This window comes from Miniopterus natalensis, chromosome 20 (assembly GCF_054644295.1).
Source record: "Miniopterus natalensis isolate mMinNat1 chromosome 20, mMinNat1.hap1, whole genome shotgun sequence".
Taxonomy (NCBI): domain Eukaryota; kingdom Metazoa; phylum Chordata; class Mammalia; order Chiroptera; family Miniopteridae; genus Miniopterus; species Miniopterus natalensis.
Genome location: NC_142100.1, coordinates 3908447 through 3917713, shown reverse-complemented (window position 1 = coordinate 3917713; position 9267 = coordinate 3908447). Strand labels below are relative to the sequence as shown.

The 9267-nt window shown below is 48.5% G+C and overlaps 1 pseudogene; it reads left to right on the top strand.

Moving 5' to 3' along the window:
• The first annotated feature begins 639 nt into the window (after window positions 1-639).
• On the top strand, window positions 640-6524 carry LOC148090772 (complement component 1 Q subcomponent-binding protein, mitochondrial-like; annotated as a pseudogene).
• Window positions 6525-9267: the final 2743 nt, after the last annotated feature.

Sequence of the window (9267 nt, the reverse complement as noted above, 5' to 3'; positions counted from 1 at the left end):
TTTTCTATGTTCCTGTCCATTTAGAAGCCTGACTATTTAGAATCATCTGACTTAACCTTCTACACATGAGGAAAATGAAGCCCAGAGAAGGGAAGTCAATCACCCAAGCCTGTAACTCTGGTTGGCAGCAGGCCTGGGACTAGCACCCTATCTCCTAACACAGGGTTTCGTGCCAGCAACTAAGTGTGCAGTTGCGGGTGAAGGATATTTTGAGGTGCGGGAGAATGATGTTCCCATTTAGGCGACTGCTTGTGAGCCAACATGCTGAGTGTTCTCATGCTCTGCTCGCCCTGTGTGCAGGTCACCTTGCGAAGCGTTCGTGCTGCGCCCGCCGAAAGTAGCTTCTCCTCCATCGTTGTCTTTGTGTGTGTGCTTGAGGGAGGGTAATCTGAGCAGGTAAATTTGTTTCACCACCACACATTTAAAAACCATATGCAAGTCAGCAAATAAAAGCGAATCCTCTGATTATTATAACGTCTCCCTCTGTTAACAAGCGGAGAGTTATGTGGATACTCGAAAGCTGACCCTTTCTCCGTTGTTGGTCTCATATGGCAGAGAGGCCGGAACCGTGAATAGCAGCAGCCGACTCACCAGGTCTCAGAGCGGAAGGCCTGTGGGTTTAGGTGACATTTCTATAACATGAGCACAGATTTCCCTGACTGCCAGTCGCCGACGAGCTTGCTCTGCCTGCTGAGGTGTGGCGCAGACTGTGTGACCACCCCGGTGAGGAATCTGAGCCAGTGCTTCTTTCAGAAATGGAAATTCTCCCACGTTACTGTCTTGTCGGGCAGTTTGCTGGATTAGATGCTTAAGGCTGCAGAAACCAGTACTAAGCTAATGTCCCTACCTCTGAGATTTTTGTCACCCCCACAGGAAAGGCATGCTAGAAAAGGGTAAGACATGCTTAGGAAGAAGGCCATCTCCAAGTTTTATCTCTTCCATACATAGGTGGGAAAAGGTCATAGACACGAAAATGTATGGGAACCAGTTATACTGCTCCTAAGAAAATGATGGACGTCTTCTGAGGAAGTTTCCTGGTCTCCCACCTCTGTCTTCCTAGAACACAAGTGAGTAAGTTATATTGTGAAGCCCTCAAAGAAATCACCCAGGCTCTTTGGCCAGAGCTTGGGGCCTCTAAGAGTTTAGCTGCCCAGAACTCATGGTCATTTCGGAGAATTATTTCCTACTTGCTAATTATTTCACTCTCTGGTTTTGCTTTCCCTGGGGAGAATCCCATCTGGACAAAATATCAGTGAACAGCCAGTAGTCATCCATGCTAATAGCTTTACTGAGTGTTCGCTCAGGCACGCGAGCCGTGAAGAGCAGTGTGAGACGTGGCAGGTTTCAATATATTCATGGTCTCTATGCTTTACTGTTTTCCTGGCCTGTACAAATGCTGTTAACTGCTTCCAAAAATGTTATAAATTATGTGTTTATTGTCTAGACTGTTCCTGTGTTATCTGTGTCATTGTTTCCATCTGTTCTTAAATTACTCGTTCAATAATTTTGTGTTTGTCTGTCCAATTCTTCCCTTTCCCAGTGAAACTGAACCTAGTTTTCCAAGGTAGACCATTTTGCTATTGAGTCTCTGAGACAGAAAATGGAAATATAAAGTACCATTACTTCTTATAGCCCCCTTCCTCTCATAAGAAACCACCGTCTCTGTTGAACTTTAACTGAAACCACAGCCCAGCGTTCCAGGGAGCCATCTCGCAAACATGAGTATCATTAAGGTCCAGAGATTTCTAACCACAGTCTTACTTACTATCTTTGGAATAAAAGCTAGATAGCAGCCTAGCTCACGTCTAATGCAGGAAGGGCAAGTTAAGTACAGTCTTGGCATTCTTCAGATCCTGACCCTACGGACATTACAGCCTGCAAGCTTTGCTTTGGTAATAGCCTCCTGGTGCACTTGTCTACCATTTGTTTAAATTACTGCAAAGCAACAGACAGCGCCCCTCTGCTTTTGTTTCTAGATCACCCAGTGTTCAGCTAATGGGCTCTCACTCTCTGCTGAGGGCTTGGGTCATGAGGCAGCAGATGTGGGAGAAGAAATACTAGGAACGAGCTGTATTAAAACATGATTTACAGCTCTGTTGCTCAGTTGCCACAGTTGGTATTCGCCAGCGGGCTGAAAGCTCACTTCCCTGATGGAGACAATGTCCCTCTGGTTCTCCTCTTCCTGTCCATCCTCAGGTTCTGGACAGTGACCGTCCAGCAAAGGGCCTTCTCGCCACCGTCTGTCATCACGTCCGCCTGGACGTCGGAAGTGGGTGTCAATTCAGGCTCCTGTTCTTCAACCTTCTGCCCTGGGGAGGGCTCCTCCTCCCCATCAGACGTTACTGCTGTTAATGTGAAAGTGACGGTGACCTTTCTGCCAGCAGAATTCCGCCCTAATTTGGCTTCTGTCCCATTCACTTCCAGCTCCCAACCTCCAGACGGTCTGATGGCTTTGTTTCATGCAACAGTGGTGGTGGGGAGAGACTTACGTGTCTGTCTCTTCTTTTCCTCCTTAACTTCATCACTCAGGAATTCAACAAAATACCTCTGTTGCTTCGGTGGGGCACGATGGCATCTGTCTTCCCCGTTGTCACATAGAGCACGAGAGTGCTCTTCCGTGAGCGAGGCTCCCGCGGAGTAGTCAGGGTTTCAGTAGATGTTGTTTGATGCTGGCGTTGATCCTGGTCTAATCTATATTAAAGGATGACCATCCTACTCATCATTGTCATCAACAGCTTTTATCGCAACTTTTACCATGTTCCAAACACTTTGCATAGCGCAGGACATTCACGACCTCACTTAGCTCACGCTCCACTGTGGTCAGTGCTGTGACTTTCCCAGCTTTGCAGAGGAGGAAGCCAAGACTGGAGAGACTTAATGATGTCCTCAGGTTATTTCACTAGTGTTCTGAGCTGGGCTTCAAATTCAGGTCTAATTTCAGAGCCCGAGCTTCCGACACAACTGTTCTATGAAACGAAGCCATTGGAAACGGCTTACCAGGCATCTCCTCCGTGGAAGGTGCCAATTATGTTTATGGGGCTGGGGGTACAGAAAGGCATAAGACACCTCCCATCCCCACATGGCTTCAGATATTCTTAGGCAAGAAGTCATTTCAAAAATAATGAAAAATACACAAAATGCCCAATATGGGGAACATACTAAGTAACATTTTAATAAGGAGGAGGTCTTGGAGAAGGTGAAATTCACACTGGGACACGAAGAATGGGCGGAGCTACGTAGATGGAAAATAAATAGGAAGGCGACATGAACAAACCTAAGGATGAGCAAGTAAGTCCAAGGCGCGTTGCTTGCTGAAGGGGTTCACGATGAGTTATCCAGGAATGAGGTCTTTTTCTACTGGCCTGTTTGGTCAGCATACATTTACTGAATGCCTACTCGACGGAGGTGTTTTGTAGGGAAAGAAAGAGAGATAATTGAAAATGTAGGGGAAGCCTTGGCCTGGGTCACCCTCATCCACACGGGCTGGATCAGCCTTGTCACCTCTCCTGCGCTGCGTGCCCGGGCACTGCCCACCCCCCTCGCTGGGGCCCGAGCCACACCACGCCCTCCCTGCCCCCAGGCCCAGGCCCAGGCCCCCTGCTGCCGCGGCCCGAGCCCCAGCAGCGACTCTGGCTGTGCCCCTTTGGGCTTCTCAGCTTGTGCAATGGGGTCTGCACGGGGCCAGCCTCCTGCGGCTGAGTTGGTGGCGGTGGCCTCGCGCTGCACACCTGAGGGGACAGAGCTTTTTGTTGAATTCCTGAGTGATGAAGTTAAGGAGGAAAAGAAGAGACAGAGACATAAGTCTCTCCCCACCACCACTGTTGCATGAAACAAAGCCATCAGACTGTCTGGAGGTTGGGAGCTGTAAGTGAATGGGACAGAAGCCAAATTAGGGCGGAATTCTGCTGGCGGAAAGGTCACCGTCACTTTCACATTAACAGCAGTAACGTCTGATGGGGAGGAGGAGCCCTCCCGAGGGCAGAAGGTTGAAGAACAGGAGCCTGAATTGACACCCACTTCCGACGTCCAGGCGGACGTGATGACAGACGGTGGCGAGAAGGCCCTTTGCTGGACGGTCACTGTCCAGAACCTGAGGATGGACAGGAAGAGGAGAACCAGAGGGACATTGTCTCCGTCAGGGAAGTGAGCTTTCAGCCCGCTGGCGAATACCAACGGAAGGGCACGATTACACGCCGCACACGGGTTCCCCGGCCTGGGCCTCGTGTGGCTCCCGGTGGGTTTCCTTGCAGAGCGAGGGGCGGTCAGAGCAACTGCAGATGAGCCGGTGGAGCTCAGCACAGCCCCGCAGCCAGACGTGCTTTCGTCCAATACAATGGGAAATAATTCAGATTTAAATAACTTCTGTTGTCCTGTTATTTACCATTTATTTATTTCTTCTTTACAAATCTGTTATTCCTAGATTTTTGTATAAGATAATGATGGGCAATAAATTTGGGTGATCGCCTCTAAAAAATGTAGGTTAGAGCCTCACTGATACCAAGTGCAGGAGCTGGGCTTCATCTTGTGGGTCCAGAGTGCACAGTCCGTAGGGGAGCGGCTGTAGACGGGTGTGAGACCTTCTCTGGCAGGTTTCCAAGCTGGTTGCCTCGGCCACGTCCCCCTTCCCTAGGTTTCCCTGGGCTTCACATTGGGGGCGGCATTCGTTCCTCTGACAGAACCACCCATTAATTTGCGTGGAGAACACCCACGTTTCGGCAGTGGGGAGGGGAAGACCTGTTAAACAGAGGGCAGAGCAGGGCAGGTGGCCAAAGCTCAGGAGGAGCCTGAAGGAGGCGCGGAGGGAGGGGGTCACGCCCTGCTCCTGTAGCGCAGTGAGGGCAGCCGCCCTGTTGCAGGGGATTCATAAGGAGAAGGAGAGGTGATGGCCACAGTAGAACAGGCTGTCCGTTTTAGAGGTTCCGTGGCCAAGGAGAAGAAAATGAAGATGGTGGCTGGGGCACAGAATTGATCGGAGATTTTTTCTCCCCTCAAAATGGGCAAAACCAGTACATAGTTGAAGACAGAGGATACAGACAGAAGAAGAAATTAAAGAAGAAACAAAAGATGTATCAGAGGGAACGCTTCCTGTCCACTGGGATTTCATGGCTCTTGTTCTAATCCCTGGATGAGCAGGACAGGAGCGGGGAGGAGGGGCCGATAGGGGGAAAAGGGACAGCGGGAATGCTTTCAACAACAAAGATAATGGATAATGAAAATTTAAAAACACTGGATTCATTGGTGCAGTTATTACCTCCTTCCCACACCACCCGCCTCCCCACGCAGTTCTCGGCCCTTCCACGGTCAGTTCACACTGTCCCTACCCCCGCCTGCGCTGGTGATGGCTGTGCCGCAGTGGCTGCCATTTAAGTTAGAGCTGTCTTGTTTCTCAGGCAGGTGAGTTTACAACATGTGGAGTGTATTTACAACATTTTAAGGAAATTTCTCTCTATTTGGTGGTTTTTCTTCAGTTTCTATCTTTTTGACAGCACTTTTGGGTTATTGGAGCTTTGCCCTTTTATAAAAATGAATGAATGAATGAATGAAGAATGACTGTTTGACACAAAGATTCGTGCACCCAGGAACACACTATGTGTGTGTGTATATGTTGTGTACACTCATCTGAAACACAGTGGCTTTCAACAGTTACCTACTGAGCAACCACTTTGCACCAGAGATTGTGTTAAGTGTTGGAGTTGCAAAGAGTAAAGTTGTAACTTTACTTTAAAGTTAGGCCCTGCTGTCAGAGAAATTCACTCTTTAGGAAACAAGTCAGGCTTGCAAACAGACACTTTATCTCTAACACAATGAGGGCAGAGATGGAAGTATGTCCCTCACGACAAACAGTTTCCTGGATAAGGTGGTGTTAATGTTTATATTTTGAAGGGTAAGTGACAGCAGGCAAAGGAAGGTGGGAAGAGCATCCTAAGCAGAGAAAACAAGCAAACTCACAGGGGCCAAAGAAAGTGTGGCTTTTATAGAAAACATTGTTATTTGGGATGACTAGATGTACAGTCAGAGGGATGGCTTGAAGGATGTGTGGTGTGTGTGGATGGGTGCACTAGGCAGGGTTATCAGGGACCTTATGTACCATGCTAACGTCCTTAGACTGTTCTACAAACAGTGGAGCGCTTTTGAAGAATTTAAGCAGGGTATTGTGATAATCATATTTATGTGCGGATCTAGTCTGACTGCAAGTGATTGATTCAAGAGAATGATGCAGTTAGGAAGGTCTTTGGCTTTAATTTATCGAAAACTCAACTGATAGCGGCTTAAATAAATATGTGGTGATATTTTTCATGCGATAAGAAGCCCAGAGAAAGGAGGCTTCTGGCATTGGTCTAGACAATGCATTTGAGGACTCGGGCTCATTTCCACCATGCCATCCTCACCATGTTTGCTTCTGACCCTCGCTCCACTGCTCTGTGGTCGTAAGAAGCTGTTGCTGCTCAGGTATCATGTTCAGGCACAAGGTGGAAAGAAGAGGAACGTGGTGGTGCTGGCGTTGCCTGTTCCTTTTCAGGTAAGCACAGGGTTTCTCAGAAGTTGCTCTGGTTCATCCCCAGGTTGGTTCTTGAAAACTGACAAATTCAGGTTTCTGCCGCGGAGCCGACTCCTCTTCTACCTCTTTGAATGCCTCGCGGGCCTTAATCAGGGCTTATTCCAAGGCTGGGATTGTGTGGAAGTTGTTGGGGGGTCTGCAGGAGAGAGTTCAGGAGGCGACAGACGGGAATAAGGGCAGGGCTGTTCTTCAGGTAGCTCATGTTTTCTCCGTGGAACTATTTAAAAGCTGGGTAAGAGAAGCTGGGAGCAAACGCTCCTGCTTTATACAGACACTCGGTGCCGGTAGCAAGGCCTGGGCCACGAGTCTCCTACAGATTGGGTTTTAGTGACTCCAGGTCAGATGCCAGCACTGTACCTTTCTCAGTACCCCTGCGAGGAGCTGCCTGGCTGGTCTGCCTCCCGCGAACGTGGGGAGTCAGCGTCTGGGCAGAAGCGCCCCCGCCTTCAGAGGTGCACCCTTGCTGGAGCATGCCCGTCTCCAGGCCCTCGCCCCTGGCCAGTACCTCAGGAGGAAAGGGAACAGCTCTGGCACATCCATTTTATTGACTTTTCCTAAATTTGAAAAATATCAAAGCACTATGGCAGTGTTACAGCAATATTTTTAAAAACAGGCAATCATCCATATCCTACCTCTCTGATAAACCAGGGTGTAATCTCCTGTAGTTTTTACCACAGAAATAATGCTTTTTAGCGTGCCTGTCGTCAGAGAGTATGCACGATTTTGCACCCTGCTTTATTTACAGTCAGAGCTCATAAGCTGTGTTGAGTACGTGAATGTTGACACTGACGGGCAGGGGCGAGATCCAGATCACTGACACCATTCATCCCTAAGATCATTTAAGCGCAAAGAAAATCTCTCTCATTTGTGACTGTGGTGGATTCTCTCTTTTTGTTTTTATTTGCCCACATCTTGTCCTTTTGTCTGGCAGCTATTCAAGGAGCAAGAACTTTCTTTAAGGGAAGTGGCGGAGCTTGGACCAGGTCCTTGGAACCTGAATTCTGTCCTTCCGCAGGGACTCTCTGGGTGACTCTTCCTGCGCACTCTGAGATTCAAGTAGTTGCTGTTTTAGACCTGCCATGGGGTTTTGGAAACTCGGTAACTGCTAGTTAACTAATGTAACTCACACACAACTGTAATTCACAATTCCTGTAGTTCTGCAAGTCTGTAACCCACAACATTTACATGGAGTTCCACCTGAATTAATGGGCATTGTCCTTCCTCCCTTCCAGCCATTCTTAAATCACGCCCGAGAACCGCTCTACAAAAACACAAGTGTCTACTTTGACAAACAAACCACATGCACCTTCCACCGCTTCTCCTCTCAGCTTCTAAATTTCTCTGACAGTCTAATAAATAAGTCCAATAAGAGAAGATTATTGCATTAATTTCCTCTAGACCGATTTATCCTGGGAAGCACCTCTTCAGTCTTGTCTGTACACCTCGCACCGTGATGAAAGCTGTTATAAAAATCAAAGATAAATGCTTCAAAACATCAGCAGCCAAATTAATTCCAGAATTTATCTCACTCGTGCAAACGCAGTGCTCAGCCTCCAGTTTGATGCAAAGTTCTGGGCAGGCAAAGTGTTGACGTTAAGAGGGCAGATGTGTGCTGGGTGCAGGAGAAAGGGAAGTTCCCTTGGAGGACCTGAGTCAGGGGGTCTCCAGAGTGTAACCTGTCCGCAGTAACACCGTCAAAAAAGGGGAGAAGTTGGCATATCACCAAGGAGGCTGGAGCTGGATCTGTGAGCAGCAAGGATGCCGGTGAGGAGGCCAGGAGCGAGCTGTGAGCTGTAAGGGGCAGGGCAAGTCCTCATTGTGCCCTTTTTATCCGTCCTGGCTTTAATTACGCTCCCACGGTGGCCAGTCTCTGAACTGGGCGTGCTCCCTGCCCTCTGCCCTCAAGTACCAGCTGGAAGAAAGTATACACCTAGAAGTTCCAGTGGCTTTCTGTCATTCTGTACATGGAAGGCCCTAAAGTAGGAACCTGACAAAGAAAAGACGCATGAGAGATACTAAACGTGATTGAAATGGGCCGCCTTCCACGGCTCAGGCCCCCAGCTGGAGGAGGGCGCCTGTGAGTGCATGTGCTGCTGTGTGTTTAGACTGAGCCTGGGAGAGTGCTGAGCACTCGGCAGGCTCTCGGTGCCTGTTTGTTCCTGCCCTTCCCCCTCAGCATGGACGCATGTCTTTCCCTCAGGCGCAAAGCCCAGGGCCCGTGTCTGCGATGGACAGAGCTCTAGACTTGGTAATAGTTATCAAGGCACTTACTGAGCGTACGCTCTGGGCCAGCAAAATAGTTGAAGGTATTATCTTTCCCATACACTTCTGAAGACAGTCTGGTTTGCTGAAGATCCTGGAATTAGTTAGAGGAAGACTTGGCATTGGAACCCAGTTGCACCTGATTCTAAAACCTGTGAGTATGTACTCCCAGGACATTTTAGTCCGATGGCATTGTTTCTCCAAGAGACCTGATGAACCAGTTGTGATTCCAGCTCTGCTGCTTCCTAGCTGAATCTCTTGCTACTCAGCATATTCATCTGTCAGGTGGAGGGTTGTGCTAGGTGTTGTCTGACATCCCTACTTGCTCTAAGTTCTGTGCATTGTCTGATGCTTATTTTTAAGCAGAATTTTCATCAGCATGATCTTAATCAGTTTGGAATATATGGGGGAAGGATAAGAGACATTCTTAATTCATTTAATTACTG